Source organism: Armigeres subalbatus, unplaced genomic scaffold, assembly GCF_024139115.2.
Source record: "Armigeres subalbatus isolate Guangzhou_Male unplaced genomic scaffold, GZ_Asu_2 Contig123, whole genome shotgun sequence".
Lineage (NCBI taxonomy): Eukaryota > Metazoa > Arthropoda > Insecta > Diptera > Culicidae > Armigeres > Armigeres subalbatus.
Window position 1 is genome coordinate 75,847 of NW_026941990.1, and position 21,676 is coordinate 97,522.

General features: G+C 41.2%; 1 pseudogene; it reads right to left on the reverse strand.

Moving 5' to 3' along the window:
• Positions 1-11,284: 11,284 nt before the first annotated feature.
• LOC134202452 (fatty acid synthase-like) lies at positions 11,285-18,307 on the reverse strand (annotated as a pseudogene).
• Positions 18,308-21,676: the final 3,369 nt, after the last annotated feature.

The window sequence follows — 21,676 nt, forward strand, 5'->3', positions numbered from 1 at the left end:
GTAGTTACGTATTGCTAAACCCAAACGAGTTGATGCTGCAACAACGATCCCCTACGATGTAGGCTCTGAAACGACCTTCAGCTGACCTCGACCAATGCTTAGTATATCCTTCGTGATTCTGCGGTTTATGTTTGGGAATCAAGTCATTCTCATTGCGATAATTGCATTATTGCTATGAACAAACCCTGCTAGTCTGCTTCCCTATGACTCATACTTGACTTCACTCGAACCCACGAGCAAAGGTCTCTTCGACCATTAAATAGACTTTGTCATCGCATCGTCATTCCTCCTGACGCCTGACAATCATCTACAGCGATGAGCTTCACATATACTCAACCTCAGGACTATCCCACTTCATTGTAGATTTCTGCAGCAATGCTGTTGAAACAGCCTCAGACGGAAACGTTATCCTTCCTGTTTTGAAGCTCGTCGCAGTTTGCTTCGAACTGACAATGTTGATAGAGCGTTTAGCATCCTGCCTTCTGGATAAACCCTGCACAAACAGCCTCTGATCCGTATCCTAAGCACCTGTCCATCGGTCGGCAGTAACCGCTCGCCGCAAGCAACCAAGCAATGCAAACTGATATGGATATAAATGCGGGTCGCAATCGTTAATCCTGCCAGCTCACTATGGCTCGCATCGCAATCCACACTAAATGCTCCTATATGCAACATCAATCGTCGTACAACGAACGTTGAGGCCGAATCAATAACCAAACTTAATCCTTTCAAGTCAAACGTATAAGATCAGTCATGTACAGTCACAGACGAATGAACCTCAATGACATCCATATTGAAAAGGAAAGCGATAACAAATAACCGTGAAACTTACGCTTGCGTAACCCAAACTTTTGACATTTCCCAGAGCGAATCATCATACTTCGTCAGCCCGGACCTGAGAAGCACGACTCTTACAGAAAACACCTCCTTGGGTTCCCAGTTTCCGGATTGATCCCGCATCCAGAATGGCTTCGGTGAAGCAAGCTCCAACGACATCCACTGCTGCGGGTCCATCGTGTCAGTGTGTCGTCGGTTTCATACCCGAAAACTGATTGCTCGAATTCTGCAAAATTGTTGATCTTCCCGAACTCGCCGCGGAATGAGCTTCTGGGTATGGAGAAATCGGGTCTCCTTGTCCTATCAGATCGCGTCATATCGTACAAAATTCGGCAAATCGTACATTATCCGATCTGTAGGAAAATCGTCCTGCGCTAGTGCCAGAGATGACCTCCACTTTCGCCGGATTCCGTCAATTTAACGTCACTTAGTGGTATTCGGTTGCTACTGCGTTCAAGGAGTAACACTGCAAAATATCACGTCACTGAACTGAGGTTCAATCAACGCCGCGCTGATATTTATAGGGACGAAATTCAAACGTAAGGTGGCCTGCTTGACCTGGTTATTCTGATTTTGAATGCCAATTGAAGCATACGATTGGTCGTAAATCCAGCCTTGTCACTGAATTTTTTCGCGTGATGAGCCTCTGCGATAATTTGCAGTATGATATGTAGCGTGCTGAATATTGCTTTCTGCATTGGTCGTAAATAATATAAATGGCAAGCACCGATTCGTTCATATGAAGAAGAATTCAAGGAGGAAGAGGAAATTAGTTGCGCATAAAGAGATTCTCCTTTCATCATGATATCCAATAGACTAACGATGAAATTCACAATGCTTGTAGAGCCTGAGGGATGGTTTGTTTAAAAAGAGCGATGCGTCGGATAAAAGTCATCTTCAATGTAGACTTGACAACCTTTTGCTAAATAATATTTCTATCAACAATCAATTTCTGGGTCAGACCCAGATCGCCGGAATATTATAATTAACATTTGGAAGTCATCATGAGGATGCAAAGAAGAAAATGAATTTGTGAAAAGTGCCATCAGAGTCAAGATCGGTATATAGCTCAATTTCCATCTTCTCAGTGATTGGAGTTAAATTATATCTGGGTTCTTCTTTTCTGAAGGAAGTTTACTCAGTTTACGTCAAAGCAAGACAACTTCTTTTTTTGTTTTTTATTCTTTATTTAGGTGTTTTTTTTAATTCCAGATTAAGTTCAACACCGAGCAAGACAACTCATAGTTTTAAGTTCATAAATGAGACAAATCCCATAAAAAAAAGTTGAGTATGTAAAATTGTTAGCGTTATTTTTTGTATGGATATTTCTTCTATGGTTTTTAACAGTTAAGTAAATGACATACCGGGAGATTTTTTCTACCACAGCTTTTAGACTCAACTTTTTCTTTGTTCGTCTGAATTAAAATTAGGAATCGTAACAATTTTAGTGGGTATATCCTGAAAATCGCACGCTCTGGCCAGGCTTACAATTGACACAATTAACAGGACAAGATTCTATTTACAGATTGAGTCTACATTTCGATTCTTTTTTTCTTTGCGAAAATCGTTTCACCATATTTTTGATTCCTTTTCTGAAACAATATAAGAATTTCTAAGTTTTTCTCTGAATGATTCGAAATCATCTATTGTAAACGCTCCAAAACAAACTTTCTATAGAAGACCCATAGCCTTTATGTATATTTATTATTTATTCAGACTAAGGCCGAAGTGGTCATATGGGTTATAAGAGTCTCTCCATTCGGTTCGGTCCATGGCTACATGTCGCCAGCCACGCAGAGTCTACGAAGGGTCCAAGTCATATTCCACCTGATCGATCCACCTGCCGAGTCGCACCTCGCTTCTTTCTTGTGCCTGTCGATCGTTCGCGAACCATTTTCACCAGTTGATCCGAATTCTGGCTACGTCCGGCCCATAGTCGTTGATTTGCGGTGTGAACGATGGATATTCTCCCAGCAGCTCTTGCAACTCGTGGTTATTCGCCTCTACACGTCCGCCATCTGCACCCCACCGAGACGCAGCACTTTCTTCTCGAAAACTCACGTTGGTCCTCCACGAGCATCGTCAGGTCTCGTGTCCGTAGAGAGACTACCGGCTAATGAGCGTTTTGTAGATAATCAGTTTGTACGGCGGCGAACTCTATTCGGTCCGGCGTTTGGAGTCCAAAAGTCGTATGATTTCCAGCCACTATGCGTCTCCGAATTTCTCTCTGGTATATCCTTGGCAGTCACCAGTGAGCCCAATCCAAGTACACAAATTCTTCTACTCTTCTAATTGTCTTCTTGAACTCCTTTCCCATATGCATGTATTTCGTCTCGACTCTGTTGATGACCAGTCTGATCCGCTTAACTTCCCTCTTCAGTCTGGATGTAGGTTCCACCATCTTCTCAAAGTTACGGCCATAATATCTATGTCGTCGGTCATGAGTTCAGTAGCTGGACGGACTTATTTAAATTCGTCACCGTGTAATCCCTTGCCTTCGTATTACCCTTCCAAAGTTGGCTGTTGAATGCAGCAGACATGAAAGGCCCATTACCTTGCCAACCTCTGCGAGTTTCGAAGGACCTAGATCGTCCTGAAATCTGAACTACTGCATCACCCGATCCATCGTCGCTTTGATCAACGCTGTGTCCCCTATCCGGAAATCCGTGTTCGTGCATTCGTAGCCATAGTTGATCCTGATCGATTGTATCGTATATGTGACTTACTCTGAGATCGAATAGATGATTGTGGGCACGTTGTATCGCAAGGCATTTGCTGCATCGACTATGAATGGCGAACACCAACTTCTCATAGAACTTTCAGTCGTTATTAGCGTGGGTACAGTTGCTCTGTCTCTATACGGCCTGCGATCTTCCGGCTGGCGCTTTTTCCTCCGAAAAATCGAGTTTTCATCTGTTCCGGCACCTGTTTATACAGTCACAAGCCACGTCTCGCCCTCGTGGGTGTTGCAGCAATCTTACACCCATGCTGCATTCTTTCTCTTCCACCAACTGCCTGGACATTCGCCGTCATACCAGTCGTTTCTTCTGATCCGGGGGCATCGTGCATAAGTGCAGCGGTTGCGGTGCTACCAATGCGGATACGAATCTTCCAGCATATCTTAGAAATTGCAGCATGAGCCACTCCTCGTTGGAGTGCTTCTCCTAGCGCTGCTGCGAGCGTTCTGGGCTAATCTACGTCTCTGTATGCGCCGCCCCTATGTTAGCGGGCGTCCGATTTCGGTTCGGTGTTGTTACCTGAGAGTTTTGATGCAGGCATACCGAACGAGGTAGTGGTCGATTCAATACGGATTCACTGCGTGGCTAAGTGCGGACGTTCGTGATGTCGAGAAGAATTTACCGTCGATTGAACGTAGTCGATTTGGTTTTCCGTTTCTGAGTAGGTAAATTTAACGAATTTCGGGAATTTCGAAACAAGTTTTGAAAACCAACCATACTGCCTCGTACGATGTATTATCAAAACTTTTGTGGTCGCCTTTTGCTTTCAAAAATAATATTTTGAATGGCAACTGAAAAAATTCATTAGATAAGATGTCTAATGTTGTACGTAATGTCACATGGAGTGAAGGGATTGGTGCTCTTTTTGTGTCTTATACTATTTAGTACTTTCGTACTGCATTTAATGACTTCGTATTTGATCTAGTGAAACTGTTTATTACTTTAATCCACTGTTTGATTGAGCGTCCTACCTTTTGAATTTCTATCAACTTTTGCTTGATCACCACGAACAAACTTAAGCAACACCGTCTTCCTTTTCAACGTGAACAAATAACCTACTCTAACTAGAGATAGTCGTGCAAATGAATGGATTACTTCGATTAATCGATTCATTGCTGTGATAATCGATTATTTTAAATCGATTACTACTCGCGATAAATCGATTCAATAATCGACAAGCATCGAGAGTAATCGATTAATCGAAAAATATATAAAGCCTTTTTAGGAATGTATCTTAACCGTCAAGTCGAGTCAAGTACGGACACTGAAGACGACCTCCATGTTACGGTCGAAATACGTATCTGCAAAACATATCGAAAATTAATTGGTGAATTAAATGGAGAGTATTTAATTCGTCTTAGAGGTTGATTAATCGAGTTTTATGACACCTCTAACTCTGACGAATCTTATTAAAAACGCGATGTTCACATCAACCTTTTTTCGTCTTTGGGTCGCTTAATGAATCATTTAAATTATGAAAATAATATTATTCGTTTCAAATTCAAATACATAAATGCGATTTTAAACTATATTTAAAAATCTATAGACATAAAATGAATTTCTGTTTGTCTGACCTTACAGACTCGGAAACTTGAATCGATTGGACTTGAAAATTTGTATGTAGGGGTTTGGGACCGAGGAGGTTCTTAAGGTGTTTGAGACCCTTTCCCTGAACGAAACAACAATTTCTTCATAACTCGTGATTTAAACAAGCAAATGGAACCAAATCTGGCATGTGGGTTTTGGAAGGAAAATATGTTTTTGTGGTGTTTGGCAGCCCTGATCTGGTTCTAAGCCTCTCATTTGAGAGACATAAAGGACTTTCCCTGAAAACTCAGTTGCTTGCTGCAAGAAGCTTGAAAACTTCCATTCAAGAGGCTTATTCCTGAGCAACTAGTAAGCCATCTTTCAAGAGGCCCGGATGCCTTCATTAAGAGGTTGTTTTGAACTTCTTTCAAAAGGCTTTGAAGACTCCTACATGAGGCCTGAAGCCTTCATTTGAAGCCTTCTTTCAAGAGGCTTGAAGCCTCCTTTCAAGAGGCTCGAGCCCTTTGAGGCTTCAGCCTCTTTCTAGAGCCTTGAAGCCTCCTTTAGAGCCTAGCTTCCATTGGCAGGCCTACAGAAGCTTCCTTTCAAGAGGTCTGAAGCCTCCTTTCAAGAGGATCGGGCCCTCCTTTCAAGAGGATCGAAGGCTCTCATTCAAGAGGATTGAAGGCCTTCCATTCAGAGAGGCTCGGAAACTCCTTTCAAGAAGCTCGAAACCTCCTTCAAGAGGCTACATTCAAGAGGTCTCAGCATTCTTCAAGATGCTCAAGCTTCCTTTCAAGAGGGTCGAATCCTACTTTGGAGGATTGAAGCTTCCTTTCAAGCGGCCCGGAAGTCTCCTTTCAAGGGTTCAGAATCCATTAACGCATCTTACTTTCTTACAAACATAAGAGAGGAGAAGATGCGTGATTTGGTCGAAAGATTATTCAAGATTACCTTTGTATGGGTCCCATTTCATTCCTAATCTTCAGAAGGCGGACTCCTAGCAAAGGTAGTACAGGAGTGAAGTTTATGATGCAAATCTCGAACAACGAGTTTTTCCCATTAGTCCGTTTTTTACGAGTTTTTCCCATTAGTCCGTCAGAGCAACTATTGGATACCCTTGTAGCCCGAGGTAAACAACCCTACAGGGAAGTAAGAGATGTTTTGAGCGATCGCGATGTGTTTTATATGCAGGCTATCTATGCCTTTTTTTGCTCGTCTGATATAAAGTTTATATCTGATCTTTCTTTCGTTTTCTTTGTCTTTATCATTGTTCCATGTAACATGAAGCTATGCCATCGGAAGATGCTCTGACGAACCACAACTTGAGCACGACGCACGCCATACCGTTAATGACGTTAAATACCGGATGAGCAGCTGTAATACCTCAAACCTAAGTCCAAACCATCGTCCTGAAATTACGCACCTAACCTTGAGTCCCCACGAGTATCTTGGTCTATGTCCCCTTCCCTTACTAACTGTTGATAATAATGTATATAGATTGTAAATATTAAAGAGTCTCGCTCCGTTAAGTGTTATACACGCCTGAGCTCTCAAATAAATCACAACAGATAAAAAAATAAAAAAGAGGGTTCGGAAGTCTCCTTCAGAGTCTGAAGCCTTTCGCATGGAAGCCGAAGAGGCTCCAGAAGCCTTTTCCAAGAGTCTCGGAAGCTTCCTTTCAAGAGACTCGGAAGCTTCCTTGCAAAAGGCTCGGAGGCATCCTTTCAAGAGGCTCGGAAGCTTCCTATCTAAAGGGCTAAATCTACTTTCAGAGCTCTTGAGCCTTCTTTCAGAAGGGCTCGAAGCCTCAAAGTCCCTCAAAGTCTTGTAGGATGCTTGATGGTAAAATTTGAATGGGACTGTTCCACGTAATAACGAAAATTTCAGACTACTTTTGGAGGCTATCTTGTTAACTTTCAGGTTCGTTTTTTATATCTAATGAGTTACGCTTATTTTCCCCAACAAACGAATAAGTTGGAACGGTACCCTTTCAGAAAAAGTTTGAGAACCGCTTAATAGAAGATTTAAACAATTTTGCCTAAAATTGAATCTATTTTATTGGGCATTTGTTGCAATGTCTGAATATTAAAATTCCATGAAGTTAATGTGGTACTATATCAGGAGGCAACTTCAGAATAATTTTAAATTGTTATTTTTTATTCTCTGAAGTACCTTCTTTCTGGTAATAACAAAAGTCTATTTCGACACAGCATACAACATGGCTGGTCTAAAAATTTGTTTGGTAATTAAACACGTGTTTTAAGACAAAGCTTAGATTTTCTATTTATAAGCTAAATATAGACATTCAATATATTTGTTCATTTGGTTTGAATGCCTTCTATGTGATTTAAAATTAATTTTAAATTCAGCTCTGCTAGACCACCTAATTGGAACCCAATTTATGTGCATGTAAGCAAATGTCTGCTAGAAAGTTTCAAGTGAGTTCTTATTTATGAGCATTGAGCAGTTGCACATAATTTGTAGTGTACAAGCCAAGACTATTGATGAGAGTAGCATCACTCTTCATCCGTTACCACAGATACTGATTTGGGACGAATCTCTATTCTTAGATGGAAGCTAATAAGGCTTGTTATCGTTAATCAACGTTTACACGTTTACGTTGAATCGTTGAGTTATTTTCAACGTTCAGCGAAACTGCGATGGCTCACTAAATGCCCTGGTAAGTTAACGGTAACGAAATTCGTTAATTAACGTTAACGTTTGCGTTAATATCCTGTGATTAACAGAAACCTTAGTAAAGCAGCTTACAATATTACGTAACGCAAATTAAATCCGGTCATTTAAATAAAACTCATTTTTGATATGTCGAAGTCGCGGCACCCGGCGTTTCATCCCGTGCCACGAGCACCTTTTTAATGACAAAATATGTTTGATTTGGTTTGCATCCGAAATTTTCACTTGTTTATCAAACCGCGGCCATGATAACGCTTCCGACGATGCATCGCTTTGAGAAGATCAACGATGGAATCAACGTTGCGTTGACGTTGATTCAACGCTTTTCATTGACGACGTTTATTTTCAAAACATTAACGTAATCGCCGTTGACGTTAAGTTTTCGAAAAATTAACGTCAAGGCGCCTAATCTTTAATTAACGTTAGCAACCCTGAAGCAATGCACTTCCAATAGTCGAGATCTGTCCTGGCCACGTCCTTGCGAATGCTGAGGAAGGAAGGATGGTTAGTTGGACACCTACTTAAGAAGATGCAGAGATCTCTACGACCTCTCATAGGTGCCACGGAGGTTTTAGAATTGTTAGTGTGGAGGTTATATCAGTAGGAATCGTTTTGGTAGAACGTGAAACACAGAAAGAACTAGGATAGAAATACAAAGTAGAAAGGGACGAGCTTGGAATTGACCCACGACCCCCTTTATATATGGCGAAGCGGTAGCCACTAGACCACTGAGCTCGTTACCAAGTAAGTTATAAGCTAACTTTTCTGCAATCTACATACGACACAAAAATACACAAGGGCTTTATGAACTTGTATGGACATGCTGGTTGATTTTGATTGCATGCCAGTGAGTTGACCTTGTAGCATGTTTGAGATTATAACAGTAGGAATCGTTTAGTAGAATGTGAAGAATGAGAATGAGAATGAGATGTTAAATCGTTCACGTAAGGCCCACGTGCAACTACAGCGCAATCACATTGCTGAGAACTCTCCCAAAAAATTACAAAGAACTCTCCCAATTTTATGCCGCCGACTACCACCAATTGCAAGAGAGTTCGGGGGCGTACGGAAGGGGATTTATAGGTGAACGTTCACCACAGACCAGGTATTGCTGTACGTCAGGCAGAAATGCCACGAATACAACGTGCCCACACATCATCTATTCATCGATTTCAAAGCCTCATATGATACAATCGATCGGGACCAGCTATGGCAGCTAATGCACAAAAAGGGGTTTCCGGATAAACTGATAAGGTTGATCAAGGTGACGATGGATCGGTTGATGTGCATAGTTCGAGTTTCAGGTCCTCCTGGACGATGCTCGTGGAGGACCAACGCGCACTGGGAGTTTTCGAAAGGAAAGGTGTAGCGTACCATCTATGGTAGGGTGCAGATGGCGGACGGTACGGAGGAGGCGAATGAACTGCGAGTTGTTTCAGCTGTTGGGATGTTCACACCGCGAAATCGGAAGACTGCGGTGAGCCGTCACGTAGCCAGAATGTCGGACAGAAATACGGTGAAAATGGTTCATGACAACGATACGACGGGAACATTAACTGGACAACGATACGACGGTAAATGGTTCTGAGCGGTGGCCTGCTTTGGCCTTTAGATTCAGTTCCATAGCTTTCACTAAAACATTTTCAAAATATTATACGATTGATATTCATCAGAAGAATGCGATATGATAGTTCAAAATACGTTTCCATTAGAGCTTTAACCTTCATCATCAACTTATAGGGTGAAAGATCCGATAGTCGTGGGTGTTCTATATGGTAGTGTTGTTTTTTAAAATCTGAATTGAACGCAGCAAACCCATGAAGTCCATCAATTTGTTGACATGTCAGTAGACGAAATAAAAGGAAACAAAGGTTTGATTTCCCTCAAAATCGGTAAAGTATCACTAAAATACCTTTTCTTTCTCGGCTTTAATGTATATTGTAGTGCTCTATAGTTGGAGTCCCATTTGAAAACAATGGGATTGCAAATATAGGAACACGAATTGAAAATAACGCAATTATTGGAACACAAATCAATAATTGAAGTACTATTTTAGGTGGCAATAATGGATTCTGCTGCAATTACAACACTTTTCGGATGAAATATGTTGAAACGATCATTCTTATCCACTCTTGAGGTAAGTGTAATGAAGTATAGACTTGATGGAAAGCAAGAAATAGTGGTGGAACGAGCGTTCCTCCACTATTGGGTCTTTACCTAGTAAAACAGGCTAGTGAGTGATGCGAATTTTTCAAAGCGATTTTTCAAATTTGATTAATCTGCCATCACTTTCAAGCGGACCACACCATCAATTCGTAATAGAATGCTTTTGCTACCTGTTGCTGGTATTGGTTTGCTGTTGGATTCGCCTAATCAACGTTTGAATCTTTGCTTGCAGGAGCGGATGCGTGGTTTGAAAATTTGGTAATCCACTAATAAATTTTTAAAACAAACTTTTGAGCTTTTTGCAAAACAATCTATTTTCATACATACCATTTCTATCTTAGTTTTTTCTGTGTTTCCGTTCTACCAAATCTGTTATAACCTTCACACAATCCCAAAACCTCCTGTGGCAGCTATAAGAGGTCGTAGAGTTCTCTGCATCTTTCTTAAGAGGTGTCCAACTAACCATCCTTCCTTCCTCAGCATTCCAAGGACGTGACCAGGACAGATCTCGACTGTTGGAGGAGTTGCATTTCCATCAAAGAGGTAGTGATTAGTCCCAAATCATTATCTGTGTAACGGATAAAGGTAATGCTACTCTCGTACAATAGTCTTGGCTTGTACCACCACGAATTGGTGCATGCTCAATGCTAATGCTAATGCTAACAATTAATTTTCATGAAATCACCTCATCTCGTCGAGCTGAGTCGATTGGCATATAAACTCAATGGACTAGGTCTTCTATAAAAAAATGCAAACGTATGTAACAGCCTTTCGGATACTGAGTTTACGATGAAGGCAAAAACAAACATATTTTGGTGCAGGATCGTAATTCTGCAACTGAAATCTAATAGTACCTTTTTTATTGTGTTAAACAGGCGTGTTATAGTATTAACATAATTAAATAATAACTAGAAGTTGCAAGTATGGTTTATTTACGTTCCGTGTGTGAAGCTGATCTGATCTGAAAAAATAAAAGCAAATAATAAGACGCGTTAATCGAGACTTTGCAGAATCAGAATCAGTTTCTAATACATTTTCAAATGCTAAACTTTGCAATTTGCCATATAGGCTTTTTATATTATTTATAATTCCAAAATTTTAGTTAGCTCTTCGCATCACATTTTCAATTATGTAATATATCTTTATTTTAGTCCCATAAACCTAACTCAAACTTGAAGAAAGCAAAATAACTATCTTATTAATTAAATAACAAACCATTAACGAAATCAAACTTATCATATAAGAAAAATCGAGCACCAAACTAAATCAAATTTGGTGTTCATTTATACATAGTTTCAGCTAGCATAGAAAATGGTTGATTATTCCACAAGAGCAGTATTATCCAACATCGATACGTGATTGCCTTCCACCATTCGGAGCGTTATGTCACCCGTCGTATAGCTGGACAGCCCATAGTCGTTCAATATCCGAGAAGGGGATCGATTGGTCGGACCAGCGTGATCGGAAGATCAATGGTTGATCTTCATCGAGGTTCAACAGCGCTGCCATCTTGATTCTCCGACAAAGAGCTCTCGTCATTTTCTTATGTAGTCCGGTGAGTATTCACTTGTTCAGCTCCCAGCTCGATGAGCTTTTCAATTGATCGTCGAACGATGAAATTTCTAGAATAGACATAATTTCTCGGAGTTGATCTGGAAAAATCAAGCTACAAGAACAAACAAAATAAGATTCTGGACTTCCCTATCCGCGAGATTATTGTTCAGTTGTGAGAGACCACAACTTAGATACTTCGGTGCACCATCGAGAGAAGAAGGTCACCACGATGCCTTTTGTTTAAGATATCTGGCTATTTCGATCGCAATCAATGAGCCGAATGAATACGCAACTATTGTGAAATTATTAGCCTTTAGTCATTGTTTCACAGAGCTCTTCCACAATGCATTTAATTTGCCACTCATCAGCATTCCAGAGTTTTCATAATCTGGAGCATGTAAACAGGATGTTTATTTGTTCAGCTATCGACCTCCCCATTTCTGCCAACCTTCTATGCCAGGAATGCACAAAATAGGACGACCATCTCCTTTCAGCAGATGGCAACCGTAGGAGTGTTGCTTCACTGGCTTCCTCATTGCCAAGGTTTCTAGCAACATCTGCATTCCGATTGTAAATCCTTCACTTTCCACTGCCGCTTTTTGTTCCTTTGCAACTCTTCGTTTCTCCTCGTCAATTTTCATCAACTTCGCAAATGATAACGTTCTCAGATCTTGAGGAGACAGAACCATGTCAAATCTCTCCAAGATCTGTTTGATTTCTACTGCCATCAACGAATCCATTCCAATATCCGCTAAAGTACTTTCCATTGAAATAGACTTCAAATCTCTGATGCTCATTATATTCATTACCTTCGATTACGTTTTTGATCCACTTCCTGTTCTTTTTCTGCAACCACCATGTTGGCAACAATAGGTTTCTTCGCATGTCAACAAATAGTCCAACTCCTGAAGGCACGATGAAATGCGTTGTTGTAATGTGCCTCGATTTCCAAATCTATCTTATCTTCCCATGTCGGTATCAGCCTAACCTCCCCATGGTCTCCATTGAATCGCCTTCAGGAAGGCCATTTGCAACTCTACGCTCTACAATTCGTTCCATCACAGAGTTTGCCATACCATAGTTGCTTTGACTGCATTTCACGACGCAAGAAACGCTGGAGAACACAATGAAATGTTTCAAATCAGGACAAAATTGACGACTGATGACATCAAGGTATTCTCAGCTTTGCCTTTGGTGCCAAGCATTTGATAAACATCTCCTCGGACTGATTCTCCAATATGGCATCTCCTAAGCTGAACAGCCAAGTTGTAAATTGCTGCTACTGAACCGAATTGAGATGCCTCTTTCAATAGGGTGACATCCGTCCAGTGTTGTAACATCTGCAGTACAGACATGCGTGAGCACCATAGCTATTCCAGGTTCTGAAAATATTACAGCAGTTAGTATTTTACTCAGCACATGACATTCTAATTCATATAACCAATCCTGTAATCCTGGTATGGTTTCGTAATTCCTCGACTGGAGCTGAAAACCAACTTTCTGCAACCTCGCAGAACAAGCCAATCAGCCAGTTCAAGCCAAATCCTCCAAACCACCAACGATACAAAAAATACTATCTGGATTACAAACACATGAGGGAAGTAACAGATTGGCACTGACTCAGCGTCATTCTCATTATCACGCAGTTTGACCATATTTTGCCCATATGCCTTCCACTAGCCAGAATTCATCGCCTTCTCCAGTTCAGTGGCATCGAAGATATTCTTTCAGCGGTTTCCACAATTCCAGCTTCGATTGCTTCCGTCAGCATTTTATGTAAGTGCTGAGGAATAATGATTTAATGCTTACCAAATCAATTCTGAATATTTTTAGAACATACCATCTTACCTGAAGAGCGCTCCCTGATTGCTCCATCCAACAAACGCTTGTGAATGTGATCCCTTTCTTGAAAAGTCTAACGAGATTTTAGAACTTTGGCCATATCATACTTGCAATCTCTAGAAAATGGCCATTCTCCAGATATCTCACTGAAGCTAGAAGCTTCCAATGAATTCAACACGTAGTCCACCTCTTCCGTTAGTCCTCAGTTTGATCATCCTCGAAGGACAAATCTCTCGAATTTGATGTTCTCTCGCTTTAAAGCAGGATACTCATCCAACAGATAATCGGCCTTCTTATCCGTTCCTACAGTTGGAAAACCTCCATTCCATACGTTAGTGCCACGTTGATTGCGCCAGCCCGACACCTCCAGTTCCAGAATGAATCAAAATCGACCGTCCTTTCTGCACATTGGCACATACTTTGAAAGCCATTAGTACCGTATTGTACACATTACAGTACAAGCATCCTGAAGACTCCAGCTGTCCGGATGGTCCACATGATTCGGATCGGCGTCAACCATAGTAGATAAAGCAACGATGTTAAAATTCCAATTACTCGTCTGCCATCGTAACCCGGCGTATTCATATCCAAGTTCACTCTTCTTCCAATCGGTTGAAAGAGCTTACATCTGTTGCTAATCTGCCCGTAGCAATCATCACGTCGCGGAAGTTTAAGGCGCAGATACTTTAACCTTATTCGTACAACGTCCAGCTCATTATATGCCCCGTAAACCACATCATGGACGATAGATCACCTTTGTCAGACTGTTTGCGTAACAATGCTTGGAACACGTTCTGTCTTCGGCTTCTTGGAGAGCAATGCATGTCGATAGCCGCCCCAGACACATTACGCAAATATTCATTGAAGACCCAAATCTAGCTGGTTCAAAAATGGATCATCCAAGTGAATTCTGTGCATTTTCATCATCTATAAGCACGCACCGCACTGAATGCATTTTGGGCTCTTTGCGTATGCAGTTTACCAATCCAATTACTCCTGAGACTGAGTCGTTTTGAGAGAACAGTACAACAGGTCGGTATTTGACAGCCTGCTTCAGGTCGGCTAGCCAAGTGAAATCGGAAGAATCTACTTGCAGCGCAGTAGGAGTGTCGACGAAACCCTTACTTACGCTGCAAACAAATGATCTCCTCGGTCGACTTGGAATGAGGCAACATTGTTGAGTTCTCTGGGGTCAAGTTCGTTTAACTTGAAGGTGAGCTTTTCGCGAACAATGATAAAACCACAATCCACCAGACTATTGGCAGGCGTCCTGTGAAAGTTTTGATCACACCAATTGCTTTCAGTAATCAAGAACAATTGGTTCGTTTGATTAGATACTTTCTGATTTCACGGTGACGTTGTCCACCATATCAGTTTAGCAAGGACTGTAAGGTTTGCTTTCACTAACGGAGATCGGCTATGGCTTCTGAACAAATGTATCACGAGCGGAACATTCTCATGGATTTCAGCACATTTATCATCAGGTTGGAGCATTCTCCAATGCCAGTTGGACACACATTCTTATAGCTTCTAATGTAGACACTTGTTCTTCAGCATGATATGGTATGAACTGATACGTTTCAGCACTGGAATTCAGGAGGATTCCTACGTCCAACACTGCTGGCCGAGGATTAGACAATCATGATACAGCGCAAATCAAAACATTCGTCTTAGGGCAACTCTTCATCGTAGAAATCACAATCCTCCCTTCATGTTCCATAGCCAAATGTGCCTTGGGAAATGCACAATTTTCATTGCCGTTGGAACCATCAAAGATCTCGAATCGATGGCAATGATTCCGGATTGGAGTAGGCAATCCAGGAAAGCCGTCCAGTTGCCTTTCCATTGAATTTTTGCCATTGTTCCGTCAGATCTGGCTTCTAGGACCGATTTAAACAAACCCGTATAGTAATATCCTCGAGTCAAGTTCTTTGTAGAAATCCCTTGTTGACAGCACTACAGCGGAAGACGAAACTTCTTCAACAGCAGAGTAATTCGAGATCTATTAACTCTCTTGCGAATCCAGATACAACCAATGTATCTCCTTCCATTATCTGCAGAAAGGAAAAAATCATTAATTATGAATAAGTTCAAGTATTATCAGTTACCTCGAAATGTCCAGAAATTTCCTGTATGGTAAAGAGCAATTCAACATTTTGTCCTTTCATCAAACTGGTAGCTCTTAAGAACCTAACGTGTTTAAACTCAACGGGAGTCAATGAGATCTCTATTTCGATATAGGCCAGTAACTCCCAAACCAGCTGCAAATACCCAGTAGTGGGAACAAAATGCGCCCATCGATGCAATGACCAACAATATGCTTGAATTCTTGGCTATCCAGAGAAATCTTGAACGAATCATGTTATATTTGTACCTCTTCCCATGAGTATTTTACCACGTATGCATTCTCTCAGATCCCAACGAATTAACGGGAAATCATCGGAGTTCCTCGGACACGGGAACGAACCGCCGGATACAGATTAGCAATGTCCAAATTTCTTGATGATATGTACAAACTATGAAAGAAAAGACAAAATTAATCAATGTTGAACATAATATAAATTAAATTACTTACGTCCTGCTTGATCAAATTGCTGATAGCATCGGAGGGTTCATTGCATGGTATGCAAATGAATTGTGGTTCAGCTGTCGAAGCCATTTTCAATAGTTTGTAGCAGCCGAATTAACCATATATGAATGGCGAGGTATTTTCTCAATTAAATTCACAACAGATGTCGCGTCAGCTTCGGAGAATGAAAAATGGAAGAAGTCTGGGAGTCTTGAAGTAATCCACTTATCGCTTGGCATAGCTTCTCTGATCAATACCGAATTGAAACCTGACGTAATTTGTTTCGAAAAGTGCGTTTTGATGAATGGATGCAAATCCAAGAACGAAAGTTCTTCAATAGCAAAGCCAGCTGATTTCAAATGACGTGTTTGTTCTACCATGACTGTTTCGGATGCGGTTAGAGCACCAAAAGTAGACGCACGATCTTTGAAGAAACCATCTAACCTTTGTTGGTTTAGTTTGGAGTTCATTCAGCAAACGGTACGATCACACTGCTTGGCCATCCGAATATACTAATCCATGCCAAAATGCAACCGAAGCGCTTGTTCGAGGCTCAGCTGCGATCGATGTAGGCACAAGTGAACTGTCCGATAGAATGTCCTCCATAAAAGTCGAACTTTACGCCAATTGAGCAAAGCAAATCCACGGATGGACAATTGAAGTATAGTTGAACCTACCATATTGTACAATATGCTTTTTCCTGATGACTTTTGAAACATCAAATTTCACTGATCGTAGGATCTCTTTGCATTTTACAAATGTAGCTTCCACTTTGAGAACCGACGTAGCATCTAATCTTGTCTCCAGTTTCTGTTTATTCCTCCGAAAATGGCAACCACCGGGAGTTCTCGAGACGAACACGATCAACAAATGATGCTTGCAATAGCTGGTCCATCTCCATTTTCTTGAAGATCCCAAAACCTCGATAACGATGGAGTGGTAGCTTGTTTTGGATATTGTACAACAAAGCAGTAAATTCAACATCCAGCGGTCGTTGAGCAATGTCTGTAACATACAATCAATCGATTCACGAGTTCTTCGGACCAAATGACCAACCTAGGAAGGTCATCTTCTGGCATACCACCGTTAACTTTTTCTTTCAGATTACGACAAAGCAGAGCATGAGCATTAGCGCCACCAACTGAAAGAATTGATGCCAACCAACGGTCCAGGAAGAGGTATGGGTCTGACACAACTTTAATCTTCCCCAACCAAAGATGGAATTGTTGGCTGGCACTCTGTGAAGTTAATGTTTGGGGATCCATTTTCCATTGCAATGATGCACTTTGTTATCGAGCATACTCCTGCTGAGGCTTCCGTATGTCCTATGCTGGATTTTACAGAGCCAACCAATAAGGGCCAGTCCGGTCAGTACAATATGCTTTATCTATTGCGTCACATTCTTCCGGATCTCAATTGTACCGGTGCTGTGCGCTTCAACGTAATCAATTTTCGATGGACTTATTCCCACTTCTTCGTAAATTCGGTTAGTAACTGTTGCTGAATAAATCCTGAAGGATAAGTAATTCCTTCTGATTTGAACCATCACAGTTCGTTTTGGAATGGATGATGTAGCTATAAATACGTTTCGCTTCTTTAGCTTTCTGCAAAAATACAGCATGCTTCAGAACGGGTATACCCTGTGGCATCCTTGTCAAACGGTCGACAAACCCATTCTTCGCCAGCACTCCCAGCATTGCAAACTGATATGTGATGAAAGGATGGAGCGTGAGATCTGCTCCGTAACTATTGCAGCATCGCACTCGCCATTCATCATGCTTCGGTACGCCACGTCCAAGGCGTACATTGAGCTATCAGCGTATCCAGCACATAACTAGGCCCTCTCAAATCCAGTAGATAAGATACGATTAGGAATTTGCGATTTAGAACACCTATAAAACAAAACTGTTAGCGCTCACGAATATAAAAACATACCATGAATTATCTTGTTTACCCCAACAACCCAAGTCCTCTCGGTGGACATGCCCCATAGTACATGCAGACTTCGTCTCCGAAAAACATATCGCTGAATACTCCGGTTCGCGAACCCGGATACTCAACGGTTCACTCCAGCATCCAGCACAGCTTCGTATACGTGCTCCAATGTCATACGCACCTGTGGATCCATTGTATCCCGCTCATACCGACTTATACCGAAAAATCAGCATCAAATTTCTCCAAATTATTGATCTTCCCAGTACGAGACGGAACGTCCTGCATTGTGTGCTGCCAGCGAGTCTCCAGATCGTCCACAAGATCTAGCTTCGCGTATAAACTGTGGGCGAACTCACGAACGTTATCCGCCCGCGGAACCTTCCAGCTACTCCTATCACGACGTGTCCTCCGTTCCAACCGACTGGACTTTACGCGACGCCATTTTCAATCGACTTAATCAAGTTGTACGCGATTTGGTGGATGCGGTTCAAATGTGTTCAACTGACAGGAGGCGATTAGTGATAAGTAATAGACCGTTGGATCAATTTATATGGACTAGCTGGTGCACCTGGGACAAACCAGAAAATATATGCACAGTTCATTTGACTTCAGCTTCTTCGTCAATGAAGAACTTAGTAGAGTTGTGCACCGATGTAAGATCCATCGGCGGCGTCAATTTGCATATGTAATTTTGTACGACATCATTGTCAGCATCACGTCAAGAGTCAGTTAGACCAATAACCCAGCGGTAAGATGCGCTCTTAAGCAAGGTCATACTGAAGGTCCACTAAAAATGAATAGATAAATGAATGATTTATAGACTAGTCGATGATATTACTTTATTATTACTTTAAATCATCGAGTTGATATATGATGAGATATGTAAACATCGCGGGACATTCTCATTGAACTTGAGAAATTTAATTCAATTGTTCTGTTTGCACCAATAGATGTAGGTGTTCCATAGTTGCAACCTACATATGAAAACAACGGATTTGCAACTATAGGAACAAGAATTAACGAATACTATTGGAACACTGTACCAATAATTGGAATCAATTTAGGTAACAATGATGGAATTCTGCGATTGAACTACTCTTCGTCGAGAATATAATTGAGTGCTATGAACACCAATATTGCCTATTTCACTTCCAGGATATAGCTAAAAATAATCAGAGATAAAAGATTTAATGTTTGGAAAAAGAAAATTGTATAATGTATACTTGTTTTTAATTCTATCTATTTATTTTTTAGCTCTTAGGCCGTTAGGCATCATTGAGCTGACCGACCATACCAACCACAGTCCTTATTTATAGTCGAACATCGTCTAGTTTTAACTGATGCTCTTCCCTCCCTCTTCATACGGGAGTTTGGCAGAAGGAAGGTCGTGATTTACACATCGCAAATATTGCCCTCCCCGCTTTCAAATCCGCTTCTATAAAAAATTCTTAAGTTCTGCCGTTTCCTAACGGAGCTATTTAATCTATACTTCCGCCGCTAATTCTATCATGAACATGTACGTCTGTTAGCATTTCAACATTGTAAAACGCTTTTAACTCCATTCAGAAATAACACCTATCTCATTAATCATTCTTCTTCTTCTTCTTATTGGCATTACATCCCCACACTGGGACAGAGCCGCTCAGCTTAGTGTTCATTAAGCACTTCACAGTTATTAACTGCGAGGTTTCTAAGCCAGATTACCATTTTGCATTGTATATCATGAGGCTAACACGATGATACTTTTATGCCAGGAAGTCGAGACAATTTCAACTGAAAATTGCCTTGACCGGCACCGGGAATCGAACCCAGCCACCCTCAGCATGGTCTTGCTTTGTAGCCGCGCGTCTAACTGCACGGCTAAGGAAGGCCCCCATAGAGCACATTATTCTGCCGCATCCTATAAACTAATTTATGGACAGTTACAAGACTTAATTGTTCCATTTACGTCCACTTCAATCCTATAATAATGTTTATGGAGAAATTTATTATGGAATAAAATGATACAAAATGAAATACGTCCGTTCGAGCTTTTGATGGAACGACGGTGTGAAAAACTTTAATCCAAATACAGATGCCAAAATCGACGGAGTGCCGCGCAAACCTCTATCTACTACATACTGCAATTGTAATAATGCATACTTCAGCGCTCCGCAGCAACAACGTTACTAATTGATGCAGAATATAATTCACATTGAATGTAACAACCGTGGAAACTGAGCATCCATGACCTTACTGTTTAAAAGCAAACCTTTACCTGACAAAATAAAATATTTCATAAAATAAAAATTTAAACTAAATTAATGATTTCTGTGTGTTACTTCTACGAGTTAAACGATTTATATTATGGGAGTCGTTAATAAGATTGATAATTCGTTGAATATAAGGATGAAGAATGTTTTATAGAAGTCGATTTGAAAGCGAGGAGGGCAATATTTGTGATGGCACATATCACACGATCTTCCTTCTGCCAAGCTCCGCATGAAGGGGAGGTCGTGTATGTGCCATACAAATATTGCCCTCGCTCGCTTTCAAATCGACTGCTATAAAACATTCTTCATGCCGCCGTATCCTAACGGAACTATCAATTTATACTTTCGCCTCTAATGCATCTGAGTATGTCCAAGTTTGAAGATGATAATAGCATTTCCACAAAATTTAAAGTTCCTGATCGAAATAACTATCCGGTATGGAAACGTATTTTGAGATCAGTACATGTTCAGCAAATAACCGTTTGACGAAAATTTGTTTTGGATTAATCCACACTAAATTGAGATGGAAATTGATTTTTTTTTTTCATAAATTGAAAAAGATGATGTCTTTGGACAAGTTGGCTTTGTTAGTTATACTGTTAAATAATAATATTTTTTATCACGAAATACACGCCACAATCAATTAATTTTGATTCAGAAAGTGAATAACTTCGATGACTTGAGGGTGTAAGTATCATTTCATTTATTCGACAGATAACAATTTATTACAATTCGACGCCCCAATACACGGTTCGATGCCGCATCTCCATCCTCGAATGTGCCCCACGCTCGCCAAGTCGTTCTGTACCTGGTCAGCTTACCTCGCTCACTGCGCTCCACGCCATCTCGTACTAGCCGGATCGGAGGCGAACACCATCTTGGCAGGGTTGCTATCCGGCAGTTTTGAACATGCCCCGCCCATCGTACCCTTCCAGCTTTAGCTACCTTCTGATATTGGGTTCGACGTAGAGCTGAGGCGACTCGTGGTTCATTCTTCGCCCCACACACCGTCTTCTTGCACGCCGCCAAAGATGGTCTAAGCACCTGTATCTCAAATACTCCAAGTGCTTGCAAGTCCTTCTCGAGCATTGTCCATGTTAGAGGATTACCGGTCTTATCAGCGTTTTGTACATGACACATTTGGTTCGGTGGTGAATCTTTTTTAACCGCAGTTTCTTCTGGAGCCCGTAGTAGACCCGACTTGCACAGATGATGCCTTCGTATTTATCAACTAACATTATAATCAGCCGTTAGCAAGGATCCAAGGTAGACGAGTTGCTCGACCATCTCGAAGGATTCCGTTCGTCGTTATACTGCTCTCATGTGCCCACAAGTATGTACTTTGTCTTTGACGCGTTCACCACCAGTCCAACTTTTGTTGCTTCATTTTCAGGCGGGTGTACAGTTCTGCCACCATGCAAATGTTCGGCGACAATGTCCATATCATCCGCGAAACAAAAAAAATGACTGGATCTGTTAAAAATCATACACCGGTTGAGCACCTGGCTCTCCGCATGACACCTTCTAGCGCAATGTTGAACAACAGGCACGAAAGTCAA